The 14,340-nt window shown below is 41.5% G+C and overlaps 1 protein-coding gene across 2 annotated transcripts in view; it reads right to left on the bottom strand.

Annotated features, from left to right (window-relative positions):
* Positions 1–10,583: 10,583 nt before the first annotated feature.
* LOC101169294 (leucine-rich repeat transmembrane neuronal protein 4) overlaps positions 10,584–14,340 on the bottom strand; it is a 151,092-nt gene continuing 147,335 nt past the window's right edge. For both annotated transcript variants that reach the window (XM_023958657.1, XM_023958658.1), the window contains one exon: positions 10,584–11,539. The gene's annotated coding sequence lies outside the window, so the exon portion shown is untranslated. The remainder of the gene's footprint in view (positions 11,540–14,340) is intronic.

Here is a 14,340-nt window from a genome sequence, read left to right as displayed (position 1 = left end):
AGATACAATAGGGTCCTTGCACTCCGTGCTCGGGCCCTAATAATAATAAACATTCGAATTACAATAGGGTCCTTGCACTCCGTGCTCGGGCCCTAAATATTATATTGTCAGATTTATTTTTAATACATCATTCACTTTTATGTATATATTAAAGCTTCTAAAACTAGGTTCAACTCACCGTTGATTGTGTGTACACTTTTCCCACAATGAAGCTGTTTGTGTCAGTTCTACGTACTGTGAGCATTTACTCTGCTATGCCCACATTTTCTCCTCCGGGATCTCCTTTCACCCTGACAATAACATGAAAATCATGTCTCAAACACATAATTACAAATGCATCGCCAATACGGTACACATCAATTTAAAATGCAATGTTCTTATGTACGTTGCCAATAAGTAGAATTTCTAGGTTAGATAAATTGCAGGAGTGGGTTACATGTATCACTGGGGAAAAAATTGAGGTGAGAGAGACTGTTAACGGGGTTAAAATGTTATTCATGAGGGGAAAGAGTTTTAGTTGCCTTTGTTTATGGAGAGGAGTCTAAAAAAGTTATTTTATTTTTGTACAAATAACCAAGTACTTATACTGCCTGATATGTGAATTAAATATTTCTTTATGAATAACATGAATACCTCAGAGGTAAGCCATACACGTTCACAGCGTCACTGAAGAAGGCCAAGTGGGTGTCTGCTATCTTCAGGTACAAGATCTATGGAATACAAGTACAAATACTTTCAACTGACAGATATTTACAGGGGCAAAAATTCTAAATTCACAATTGACAGGTAAAACAGAACAAAATGAAATAAAATAGAATAGAAGGGTATTTAATAATCCCACATAAAAACACACACGCATTAAAAATAAAAATGTCACAAATTAAAAAGATTGATAAAAAAGGTAAACAATTGAAAAATCAGTGGATAAAATTAATTAAAATAAATTACTTGTAAGATGCCCTGCCAGAGAGTTGTATTGCCTGATGGCACGAGGAACAAACGATTGCTTCAGTCTTTCTGTGGAGCAGCGCTGGGACAGCAGACTGTTGCTGAATGTGCAGTCCTTCCACAGCAACAGGTTGCCTCTCCAAGATACTTGACAGTCGATGATGCAGCCTTTGAAGGATGTCACGCTTCAGTAATTCCTAGAGAATAAATAAAAACACGACAAACATGGATTAGATTATTTAGCTGGTTGAGATTAAATAACATAATTTTCAAATATTTGAAAGGGGAATTTTTTTAAAACACTCTAAAGAACAGCTTTAAAGAAAAATCAGAGACAATACACTGATCACAGGAAGCCTGTGTGTAATACTTACAGTAACTTCTACTCTTATCACTGTTGACAGCAGATTTCTACCATCCACCCTTTCTGTGACTACTTATCGACTACAAAACAGCCTAAAAACATAATGTTTGGGATTCTTTTCATTACGTCATTGGAAGTAAAGAAACAGGGATTTTAGTGGCTGTCACTCTGACACAATCTCACAGGGCTGGTCAGCACAATACGGGTTCTAACGTCAGAAACTTAATGAGGCTTCTATTTCTTTCATTCAACAGTGGATTCACGTCTGTTATATTTAAAAAATGCAGTTTTCATGATGAATGTCATACGATTTAACTTTGTTGCACATATCCACCCCGTCTTAAAGTCTGGGTTGTGAAAAGACTGTGTCTAACTTTAACCCGGATCGCGTTTACATAAAGGCAGCACACGGAACAGCTAACTAGCTAGTTAGCATAGCATAGCATCAGTGTTTAACAACATCGCCGTCTCCAAATCAATACTTTTTATTAAACTTTCTTTGCTGCTGTAAATCCGGCATGTTTTTCCCCTTAGTTCCATCTGAATCATGTTAAGAACCTACAGATTGGCTATAGACGCTAGCTTGAACCGACACCGGCTTGAACTTCACTCACAGGCAGACACAACTTGAGTCAAAAGCCGGCTAAGTTTCGAGGCCCCTGGTTGGTTGTAGTTACTCGTGTTGTGTGAAGAGCTGGTATGCCAAGTATAAAACTTGACAAAACCATCATAAGTCCTCCCCCGCTTTCATAAAAAATATGACCGCACAGGCTAAGCTAAGCTAATTTGCGGTGGGGGTACTCTGCAAACGACTCGGCTGAAGTGTTCATAAAGCATTCACACATGCCACTTGGCTAAGGAGAACACATCAACTTAGTATTCAATAACATTACAGGACGTACGACGAGGGAATGATCAAATAAATGCATTACTTACGGGCTGAGACTGATCCCGTTCGGAAGACCTCTCCGCCATGTTTGCCGCCCGCGTCCTTTCAAATGCTGTGCTGAACAGCTCCTTCCCTCGTCAGTTGGAAAGTGAGGAGTGTAAGGGGCCATTCGATTGGCTAAAAGCGAACCCGCCTGCTTTACCGATGAGTTTGATTGACATATTCACTAGCCAATGGTGACATTATTTGACCTGCTCCGTCAGATGAGTCTCAATATTCACCGTAGAAAAATCTCTCACACACACGGGGAGATTCACAAACGAGAACGGGATTTTGAATGCACATTCTGCAATTCGTATGATCTGTAAGTTCACATCACATGTGTACTTAAAAATCATGTTTGTAAAGCACCTACTGTGCATTTCTGATACATTTATTGTGAGTTTCTAAAATGTTTTTGTGAAAAACAGTGTGCACATTTGTGAGAAACACTCATTGTACATTTGTAAAACATTCAGTGTGCATGTGTGAAACACAGGGTGTGCATTTGTGAAACACAACGTGTGCATTTCCAAATTTATTTATGACTCGGAGTGTGTGCAATTCTGAATTATGAGACTGTTCTGACCTCATAGCTTAAGGCCATAAATTCGATGTTTCCATCTTCGTACTAATAATACGAGCCAAAGTACCATCCAAATTCGAGCTCCATTGGCATACTAAATACGAGATTAATAACATCCTAATTTTGAGGCTTCCACCTGGGAATAGAATCAAACATCCATAATCCGAGAACTTGTTTTCCATTCTGCTGCTAACATATTGGTTGATTTAAGTCTAAGTCTCTTTGGAATGCGGAGGAGGTCCACCGCCCCATCACTTTCAGTGCAGAAATAGGTATGTGGAGAGCAGTCGTCGTTGCGGCACCAATTCAAGGAGTGCTGAGGCACGATCTGCAGGGAAGCTGCAGGACGAGTAGAGACTGTGGAACATGGAATCCAACCAACTTTGTCAAGGGTTTTGCGTTATCCGCCAGAAACGGAAGTGCTGACCGGGGAGTAGGGGTCGCAAGCTAAGGAAGCGATGCATAGATACAGAAAAAAGCAGTATTAGTCTTGGCAATGAATATATATATATAACTTAGATCTAATCAGTTTTAGAATGCTTGAGATAAAGGGAATAAAGGTGTTTTTAAATAACAAATCTGAGAAAGTGAAATCAAGTAGTGAGTTTAAAGAGAAGGTTCTATTTCTGTTTTCACTGCACCATAGAAAACCATCAGAAGCACAGATTCCAACAGAGAATCGACAGTAAAAATTGAACATGCACGTAATCTTAACACCAAAATTTTATATGCACCAAAGGTAAGAGAGAAGTAACCTTTTGTCATTTCCAGAGGGATGCACTCTTTAGAAGGCCATGGAGGAGCAAGCGAATGGAAGGGTGTCCAAGGACCAAGGAGATTCGTAAATGAGGAAGGTTGACATCTCACGCAGCAATGGACTGCAGCTTGGCTGGATTTGATGCTTTGAACTTGTTATCAGCGTTTCTTAAAAAGATGGACAACAAGAGCACAGATAACTTAAATATTAATTGCCAAAGGGGTGACTGGATATTTTGCAAAGGGCTTTCCGGGCTCCTGTGACGTCATTTCCGGGTGAGCGTTTTCCATTGCTAGTCGTGTTTGACTGCTGTTCTGTTGTTTGGCATAACCCTGACTACTATTGCTTACTCTAAGGGTTATCTGGTTTAATACTCAAATTCACATCTAGCAACTTTTAGTAGTGAATACACTACTGTTAAACCGCTTGCCGTTCACTTTTCTCATTTTGCTAAATAAACCACTTCTCTTTACCTAAACACTGCTAGCCTTAGCTTAGAACCTAGCATGGCCACCACTCCTTCCATCTTTCCCCCTTTTTCCTGCCCCATGTGCCATATGTTTAGTGAGGATCCTGCCTCCTTTAGTGAAGATAGCGGTAGGTGTGTTAAGTGTAGTTTTGTGTTAGACTTGGAAGCCAGGCTAGAGCAGTTAGAAGCGTGGCTCCGCACAGTGGAAGTTAAGCCGTCTTGCCAGGTCGTTACTCGTGGGCCGCGCTGCCAGGGCTAACCCAGTTAGCACCCCAGCACCACAGGTGTTTGCACCGGTTGGGAGTAAACGTAGTGCTAAACGCAAAAACTTAGAGCACCCGAGACTCCACGTTAGTAATAGGTTCTCCCCCCTCAGCGACACACCCGCTAAACCCTCAACTCTGGTTATCGGCTCTTCTGAAGTTAGAAACGTGGAGCTCCCAGTGGCTACAGTCAGGTGTTATCCGGGGGCCGGAGTTGGTGACCTTAGGATGTTAGCTTAGAGTCAGACCAGGTTCCGTAGAGTCGTGATTCACGCAGGCGGTAATGATGCCCGACAGAGACAATCAGAGGTGGTTAAGTTAAACGTAGCTTCGGTGTGTAAACTGGCTAAGACGATGTCCGACATTGTAATTTTCTCTGGTCCCCTGCCGAACTTAGTCAGTGATGAAATGTACAGTCGTTTTTCATCATTTAACCGCTGGCTTTCTAGATGGTGCCCAGAAAACGGCGTTGGTTTTGTGGATAATTGGAGCGCGTTTTGGGGGAAGCCCGGTCTCATGCGGAGAGATGGTGTCCATCCTACTCTAGGACGGTGCCGCTCTTCTTTCTAGAAACATTTCTGCTAACCTTAGTCTGACAACCTGACAACCCAGAGACTAGACCCGGGCGCAGAGCAGCAGTGTAAAAACGCTCCTCTGAGCCTCCCTTAGGGTTAGTGCTGGTGCAAAACCCATGTAGGGAAAGTCAAGCAGGTCCTAGCTTTAGAATAGAAGAATAGAATAGAATGCCTTTATTGTCACTGTACACATGTACAATTCACATCACACACACATGCAGTGAAATTAAAGCCGCTCACTATTCAGTGCAAACATACAAGAGAGAAAAAAACTCGCAGAATAATATAATAATAAAATAAAATAATTTCTCAAAATGAAGGGCACAATTTACAAATTACAAACTACAAAAGAACAAAATCTACAATAGAAATTTCTGCAGAGAGGTAGTTATGACAGACACAGAAGAAACCTGCTGTGTCCATGAATGCAGAGAAATATTGCACTTAATGTATTGCACATGATGGGATGGTATTGCACATATTGGGATGGTTTTTACATGATGGGATGCGCATAGTGAGAGAGAGAGACATGGAGGTGGAGCTGTCAGTGACCGTGCATGTGGGAGTTCAGGATGGTTATGGCTTTTGGGAAAAAACTGTTTTTAAGGCGGTTTGTCCTTGATCTGATGCACCTGTAGCGCCTTCCTGAGGGCAACAGGTCAAACAGTCCAGAGCCAGGGTGGGAACTGTCTTTTATGATCTTCCCCGCTCTGCCTAGACAACGGGAGGAATAGATGTCCGACAGGGAGGGGAGAGGGGAGCCGATGATCCTCTGAGCTGCTTTGACTACCCTCTGCAGTCTCTCCCTGTCCGCCATGGAGCAGCTGCCGTACCACACTGTAATGCAGTACGTCAGAAGGCTTTCTATGGACGTGCGGTAGAAGGTTGTCAGCAGGCTGGGGTCCAGATTGTGCCTCCTGAGGACCCGCAGAAAGTGGAGTCTCTGCTGAGCCTTCTTGATGACCTCTGTGATGTTCTCTGTCCAGGAGATGTTGTTGGACAATACAACACCCAGAAACCGGAAGGTGTGAACCCTCTCCACACGCTCTCCATTGATGTAGAGGGGAGCTGGGTCGGTGCTGTGCCTCCTGAAGTCCACGATGATCTCTTTGGTTTTCTTGGTGTTCAGAGCTAGGTTGTTGTCTGAACACCAAGCTGCCAACTTCAGGACCTCCTCCCTGTAGGCTGCCTCGTCTCCCTTTGAGATGAGTCCGACAACTGTGGTGTCATCAGCAAACTTCACGATGAGGTTGCTGTCGTGCTGCGGACTGCAGTCGTAGGTGTAGAGGCAGTACAGGAGGGGGCTCAGCACACAGCCCTGTGGAGAGCCAGTGCTCAGCGTGCGTGTGGGGGAGAGGTGGGGGCCCAGCCTCACTGCCTGGGGCCGGTCAGTGAGGAAGTCCTTTATCCAGGCACATGTGAGGGGGGGCAGGCCTATAGTGTCCAGTTTCCTGATGAGAATGTCCGGGATGATTGTATTAAAGGCAGAGCTGTAGTCCACAAAGAGCATCCGAACATAGCTCTGCTGCTCCTCCAGGTGGCTCAGCGCTGCATGCAGGGCTAAGGCGATGGCATCTTCTGTAGACCGGTTTGTGCGGTATGCAAACTGGTGGGGGTCGAGGTCTGGGGGGAGGTGATCGTTGATGTGCTGGAGGACCAGTCTCTCGAAGCACTTCATGATTACTGGAGTGAGTGCCACTGGACGGTAATCGTTGAGGCTGGAGATGGGAGATTTCTTCGGTACTGGGATGATGGTTGCAGATTTTAGGCAGGAGGGTATCACTGCCTGGGCCAGGGAGAGGTTGAAGATTTCTGTGAAGATGGGTGCGAGCTGAGGAGCACATGCTCTAAGCACTTTGCCAGGAACCCCGTCTGGGCCAGCTGCCTTTCTGGGGTTCACTGCTAGGAGCGCCTTCCTGACGTCATCCTCAGTCACAGTTAGTGGCATGACTGGTGAAGGAGAAGAAAGAGGAGTGGAGCAGGATGGGATTGAGGGTGGGGGTGGGGCGGCAGAGTTCTGTTGTTTTGGAGCTTCAAAGCGTGCAAAGTAGTTATTCAGCTCCTCTGCCAGCACTGCACTCAGATGGTCTGTAGTTACTTTAGCTTGTGTGCTGAAAGACAAGTGAAAGGAACGCATCATAGAAACCTTAAAGTGACAGACAGCAGTACTCACAAGCAGAATTATGATGTCATTAAATGTGGTTTATTAAACATTCGATCCATTTCCTCTAAGTCCCTCTTAGTCAACGAGTTAATTACTGATAACAACCTTAGTCTTCTAGCCTTAACAGAAACTTGGCTCCAACAGGATGACTATGTTAGATTGAATGAAGCAACCCCCCCCCACTTATGCTAACTATCAGAAATTCAGGATTTCAGGGAAAGGAGGTGGTTTGGCAGTAATATCACAGTCTAGCTTACTTCTCAGCCCTAAAGTTAAAAATGCTTATAATTCATTTGTCTATAAATCACCCAAACAGGAAGACTCAAAAACCTGTTTTATTCATAATTATTTATCGCCCCCCGGCCCATATTCAGAATTTTTAACTGAGTTTTCCGACTTCCTATCGACTACTAGATTCTAGATTCTGATCAAACTATAATAATAGGGGATTTTAATATTCATGTTGATGACCCCAGTGACTGTCTAGGAAATGCTTTTGCAGCTTTATTAGATTATGTTGGTTTCACCCAAAGTGTGAATGAACCCACTCACTGTCATAAGCACACCCTGGACCTTGTTTTAACCCATGGTATAGATATCAGCCAGCTGAGTGTCCTTCCTCTTAACCCCATCATTTCTGATCACTTTCTGATTACCTTCCAGTTTACATTAGAACATGCTACTGCTCCAGTGAATAAGAAACAGCCTAGAAGAACCTTAACTGACAGTACTTAGTGACATTCTGAGCAAATACGCCAAGTCCAGCTCCCATAGTATCAGTCCTAGAATAAATGACCAGTTTGTTAATGATGCCTTACAAGCCCTCAGGAGTACAGTGATCCCTCGCTATAACACGGTTTACTTTTCACGGTTTCGCTACTTCACGGATTTGCATTGTGTATTGCGTTCTGCATTCTGATTGGCTAAAAAGTCACTCTGCTTCTTCTCTACTTGTGCATCAATAACGTTGCGGTTTAATATTTACACGTACGTAAAACAGCTTGCCAAATTTACTTTACGTACGTGCAAATCATCTTGCAATTATGAGTTTCTCTAAAACCCACAGAAAAAAGAGCGACAACAACTGCCTATCACTATGCTCTTCTCCCGAACAAACACACCTGCACCGCGGGCTTCAAAATAGAAAACACTGCCGAGCGGAGTCAGGATGCAGCGGCTCAGTCTGAAGAGCAGTGAAATACACCTGAGTCACTATTTGTCCGACTGTACTTTGTATTTTTTTCATAATCATTTTAAATTTTCTCCTGTTTAATCCAATTACTCGGGTCGCGGTGGGTGGGGCTAATCTCCGCAATTTGAAGCCTTCTATTCACATTGATGATTAAAGTTATTTTTGTGACAGTTTAGTATAGAAGTTATTTGTTGAAAAAAATCGTTTCTAAAGTACCTTTATTTGTGAAACAAATGCTTGAGCCTGTTTGTTCTTCCTTGTCAATGTATAATTGTATAATAATTGTAAAAAAAAATAGAGGTTTCTACTTCACGGATTTTGCCTATCACGGGTTCTTTTTGGAACGTAACCCCCGCGAAAAACAAGGGTTTACTGTACACTCGATGTTAATGCCGCCCTGAAACCTAAGTTCGTTAGACAAAACCGAGTAGCACCGTGGTTTAACGCTGATACATGTTCTCTTAAACAAGAAACCCGTAAGTTGGAAAGAGAATGGCGCCGCTCCGGTTCAGAGCAGTCTCTGAAAAGCTGGAAACATATTAAATTATAAAAAAGCTCTGCATAGAGCTAGAAGCCAGTACTATTCAACCTTAATATCAGAGAATGGGAATAATCCAAGATTTCTTTTTAGCACTATTGCTAAATTAACTCGCAGTCAGAGCTCAGAGTGGCCTTTTCTTGTGGCCAGTCTAAGGCACACCTGTGCAATAATCATGCTGTCTAATCAGCATCTTGATATGGCACACCTGCGAGGTGGGATGGATTGTCTTCGCATAGGAGAAGGGCTCGCTATCACAGATTTAGACAGATTTGTGAACAATATTTCAGAGAACTGGTTATTTTGTGTATGTGGAAAATGTTTCAGATCTTTGAGTTCATACCATAAAAAATGGGACCAATAACAAAAGTGTTGCGTTTATATTTTTGGTCAGTGTAGATGGTGTGGCGTTCCAGAGAAGGATTTGGAGTGCGAACAGGGCCGTCCGGCTGCTCCGCGCGTGAGAACCATCTTTTTTAGCAAAGCAGCCAGACTCGTAGCTTCATGTTTGCGGGCAGGGGAGGGTGCTTTGTTACAGTGTGTGCTCCGCAGGAGGCTTTGGACCACAGTTCGTCCGGCTCCTCTGCGTGAGTGCGCTGCAGGATGCAGGAGAACCGTATCTTCTGAGAGAACTGTATTTCCGCACAGAGGAGCGACTATGAGACGGTAAGTGAGCTGGCAGAGGCAGCTTTTCAATGCAGAAATGCCACTCCACACAGTCCTTAGAAACTGAGTAAACAATCATGTGAATTTGTCTTACCAGTCGTGTCCAGACAAAATAAAGGCTGATGTTATTCCCAAACATTAACGTGCAGCCAAGATGCACATTGCGGCATTGACCGCACTCATTTTAATTGCATCCAAGGCTAAATGTTTTGGCACGTATTAGCCTAATTCTTACCCTTCTTCTGGGTCCGTTCTGCCAAGAACAAAGCACTGACCGCAAAGATTAAAAATATTATGAGCGAACAAGCACTTAATAAGAACGTATGTAAACATTTGTTATAATCGGAAAAAGGTTTTCTGGGCCAACGTCCACAGTTCAGTTGAAAGAAGGTGAGCTTCCATTGGTCTGTCCCTTTTTGATTTATACTTACAGCTGAGTTTTGGAAATGCTCAGCCACCAGTTTGTCAGACCCTCTCAATCATTCCTTTACTTTTTTTTTTGACATTTTGCAATAGTCCCAAATAACATCAATCCATCAATCTTCTGCTCATCCTGAATTTGACTTTATTTTTTATATCAGTGAGGAATTTTCTGGTTTACACTTTAAAAATGCTAACTTTACTTTTTTTGCTAAAAAAGGTTAAAAAAACAACAACAGCAAACCAAATGAAAAAAAAAATTAAACCGAAAAAATGAATAAAATAACAGCTCAAATTAACTTAACAATGGTTAATTTAATTTTTTCAGAACTACAGTTCTGTTTTTGAACATTGATGGATCCACCTTTTATTTCCCTTAAAAGCTGCCAAAAACATAACACATTACATTTGTTGTTGTGTGTTTAATAGATTATGATAACTCCTGAAAACACAAGGGGAGAACAAAAGTGTTTAAAAAAAAACAATTATCTCATCTGAACAACAATGGCAGTTTCTGTTTTTTTTACCACAGGTTATTGACCATTTATTATAATGTAACATCTTGTAAAAAGCGCACAAGTAGATTTACAAGTGCAAATTCAAGTTATCAATTTATCAACACAACATGAAAAAAAAAGACACAAACAAAGAAACATTAATCACAACAGTGCTTTGAATAAAGGATGGAAAGTTAATATTCAAATGTTCCAGTGAAGCTTCTTGGCGTTTTTTTTTTTTGTAAAGTTTATTCTGCGGCTCAATTAGATGAATTTGATAAACATCACAAATCAAGTCACCATGAAAGCATAACTTAGGGCCATTAAATTTGAATAGGCTGTACATTGTAGATGGAGATCTGTTCTTTCCAGAATGTTTCTCCAGTTTTAGTTCATTTATCCTGAAGCGCACATTGCTTGAGAGTTTTGCGCTGTCAGTCAGAGGTTTCTTTCTGACTGACAGCGCAGATGAAAAAAAAGCAGCAGAAAAGCACATGCTGCACATGTGCTCAGCACGCTGTTTCCCTGCTGCACTTATAGCATTTTGCATTTGATTACCAGAGCAGCAAATAGTTGCTCAGATTATGAGAAGATGAGGAAATGTGTTTTATAAGATTAACAAATCAGTAAAATTATTATCCTTAATACTCCCCAAGAAGTAGACTCCAGGGTTCAGCCACGTTTTGCTAATTAAGGACAGTTAAGGTCAGATAAGTCGGATGCTTACCAATCAATACTCTTGCACCTACTTGCCCTTGTTTTTAAACTGAAAAATAGTTTTATTTTCATTACACAGGTTCCAGTATGCTCTGCTTTTGATTATTTGTTTCCTTTGTTTCTTTACCAGCCCCATTTCCCACCCACACATCACTTTTTTTCATTTGACCAGTCCACTGAGTTTGTGGAGCAGAAATGCAGCAGTTAGGAGACTAGAGCCTCACGGTGTGCTCGGTTCACCGGTGGTAGGAGTGAGTCTGGGGGCAAGGCAGCACAGGCTCAGAGGGAAGGGCAGTCATTAGTCAAGGGTTGCACAAGGTTGGCCCTGGACCTCCTAGCTCTTGAGTGGGCGGCTCAATGTCCACATTGTGTTGCAGCGACAGGTGGACATGGCAGTGATACAGAACTGACTGCTCATGCCTGTACACAGCCAGGGGATTCAGCTGCTGTGGTATCTAGACACAACAGAAAGACAGAAAACAGACAGTGAAAAGAGGAGTTGGATGTGAAGCTTCAGTAACAGTCAAGAAAAAAAATCAGCTCTCAGAATATCTGTAATTGGCTTAATTTACATCATGCTGTCATGGCACAGCTCTGTCATAAATGGAAACTTGGCTGGTGACACAGAGTCATGCCCCAAGACCTGCAGTATGTTTTGCTCAAACACCCACTTTTAGCTGGAGTGATTTATATGCAAGATGAAAGCCTTAAGCAAGAGTGCACACATATTTTCTGTCCTCTTTTAAAGGAAGTCAAGGCTCCATTTGGAAGAGAGGGCTTATGACATTACAAGCACTTTGCTGATTCTGAAGCTGGTGTCCATTTTATGCTCCGGTGTGTTCCAAATTAAGCCAATAATATAGAATAAAGCCTGTGTTATGTGTTGTTATTATGTTCATGATATTTAAGGTTGTTTTAATCATTTTACCTTTTGTATTTTTAATTACAATTATTTTTATATATTATTTTATTTTATTATTCTTATTGTATTATAATTTATATTCTGATGGTTTTTATTACTCCAGTGCTTCCTTTGTGGATCCATTGTTCTGGGAAACTAAAAGCTTCGCCTGTAGGGAGTGCTGATGCTGCGGTGCTCGTTCTCAATGGGCCGGCTGGGGTCCCGCTCTGTGGTCTAATAGCTGCTCTGTGGGCCCTAGGCTGCTCTGTGTTGGGCGGGCACTGTGGCAATGACCCCCATGGTCGGGCTGGGCCTTGGAACATATGGATCCCCATTATATTGTTTCTGCACAGCAGTAGCGAGTCAGACTGTTTCTTTAGCCTGCAGTTCTTACATTTTTGTTCAGGGTTATAATGGGGGAACTGGGTGGGTATAGGGAGGAATTTGATGAGGGAGGAGTCCCATCTGTGTGTGATTGTCCTGTGTTTTCTGTTTTAATTCATTTTCATATTTTATGACTATTTTATTTGCTTTTCTGTGAAGCGCTTTGTGTTTTCAACCGGAATGCACTTATTTGTATGGCACTATACAAATAGATGAAATTTAAGATTTGAGTTTTAGTAGATTTATGTTTTATTTTTTTATTTAAAGCAAAATATAAATACATTAACACACTCAAACTCATGAAATGCTCAGAACAACATGAGGAAAAATGCCAACATTAGTTTATGACACAAACCTTAAGGATCTTAACAACACTATTACATGTTCAGTTTTTCATTTTTCAATGAAAAACAAAATGATTCATTTTCATTAACTTATCCATTATTAGGTAAAACCTGAACAAATAAGTACTTCAAAGTAGTGTATATTGTATTTATTTTTGTGTCTTTGGATCACAGAGGATTTGCATAAAGCTGATTTAAACTGGATTGTAAGGTTGAGTTTTCATGTGGCCTTATGAAGACTTGCTAAGCTGTTGTGATTCACCCCCCCTCCCCCAGTGCTATTTATTGCTCACACTTCCTTTTCTGACATGTTACAACTCACATTTTCATCTTTGATAAGATTAGTTGACATTCTGTTGTCTAACTCAACACCAGAACTTTAAAGGCCACTTCAGAGAACTTCATAAAAAATCATGAATTACAAATGCTCCGCATACACAATGAGCTGAGTGAAGGGGGGGGGTCTACATTGAGCAGTCTCTGTTTAAACCATTGACAAAAAAACTTCATTGTGGACAGACTTTTCCAATTATCACAAACAGAAGTTAGACAAATTAGCAGAAAAAATTACATTATAATTATTTTCAGTACATGTACAATATGAAGCAGAAATAACACAGGTGTACCTTAACAGTAAACATGTTTTCTTGGTAAGCAGTGCTAAGCTCCATAGCACTACGTAGATTAAAACTGATTAAAGTTTAGTATTATTGCAGGTCTAAATTGCAAAAAATTTGAGATGTGTACAATGTGAACTTTAAAGGCCACTTCAGAGAACTTCATAAAAAATCATGAATTACAAATGCTACTATATTTCCCACTATTTGCTTATTTTTCTGGAGTGCTTGAAACAGAGTTTGTCCTCATTTTCTGCATAATGCGAAGGTATTTTTTTCCAATCAGATGCTTGGATTAGGACATTCCTGTCTTATTTCTTTGCACACACACAAAAAAAAAGTTGCAGATGCTTGGTTTCCTTGGACCAGATGCTGCTGATCAAGTACACATTGAGATAAAAACACAAAGTGCATAAAGAGAAAAAAATTCTCTCCTTGATGCCTTTTTCTCCAAAACCTCAGTTAGCTGCCGCCCTCTAAAATCTTGAACTGTCACGTGCAGCGGCTTGCATAAAGCGCTTTCTCATTCAGCAGTTTAGGATGCAATCCTTCCCACAGAGATGTTTAGGAATAAAAGTATAATTTCTATATCACAGGGTCTTTAATTTTTAGTAAGGCTCTCTGTGGTGTATTTGTATTGACAGCTGGGGGAGGATTATCTGCAGCTTTCCTCCCGTAACTGTTGTAAGGCAGAACTGCAACACAAATGTTTTGTCGGGTTTCTCCAGATCTGCCCTCTTAAGCTTCTTTCCATCATTCACTGTATGAAATTGTGGGTGTCCTGCGCAGTTAAAGAACCGTACGCACATTTGTAACTTTCGACACCTATAATCAAGAGTGACTGTGCACTGAAACAATGAACGCAGAAGTGAGATCACATAGAGAGAGGTGGAAACTTGAATTTCACACTTTCGGAATGAGCTGTTCTCATGACCTGTACTGAATGTGTGCTTCAGATTTTTTGCACCCTTTTTCTGCAAACAGCAAAACAATGCATCGGGTGGCCTTTG

The sequence above is a fragment of the Oryzias latipes genome, chromosome 9, assembly GCF_002234675.1.
Source record: "Oryzias latipes chromosome 9, ASM223467v1".
In the NCBI taxonomy this organism is placed as follows: Eukaryota; Metazoa; Chordata; class Actinopteri; order Beloniformes; family Adrianichthyidae; genus Oryzias; species Oryzias latipes.
Note: the sequence above shows the minus strand (reverse complement) of the source record. Positions and strands in the feature narration are given on the sequence as shown.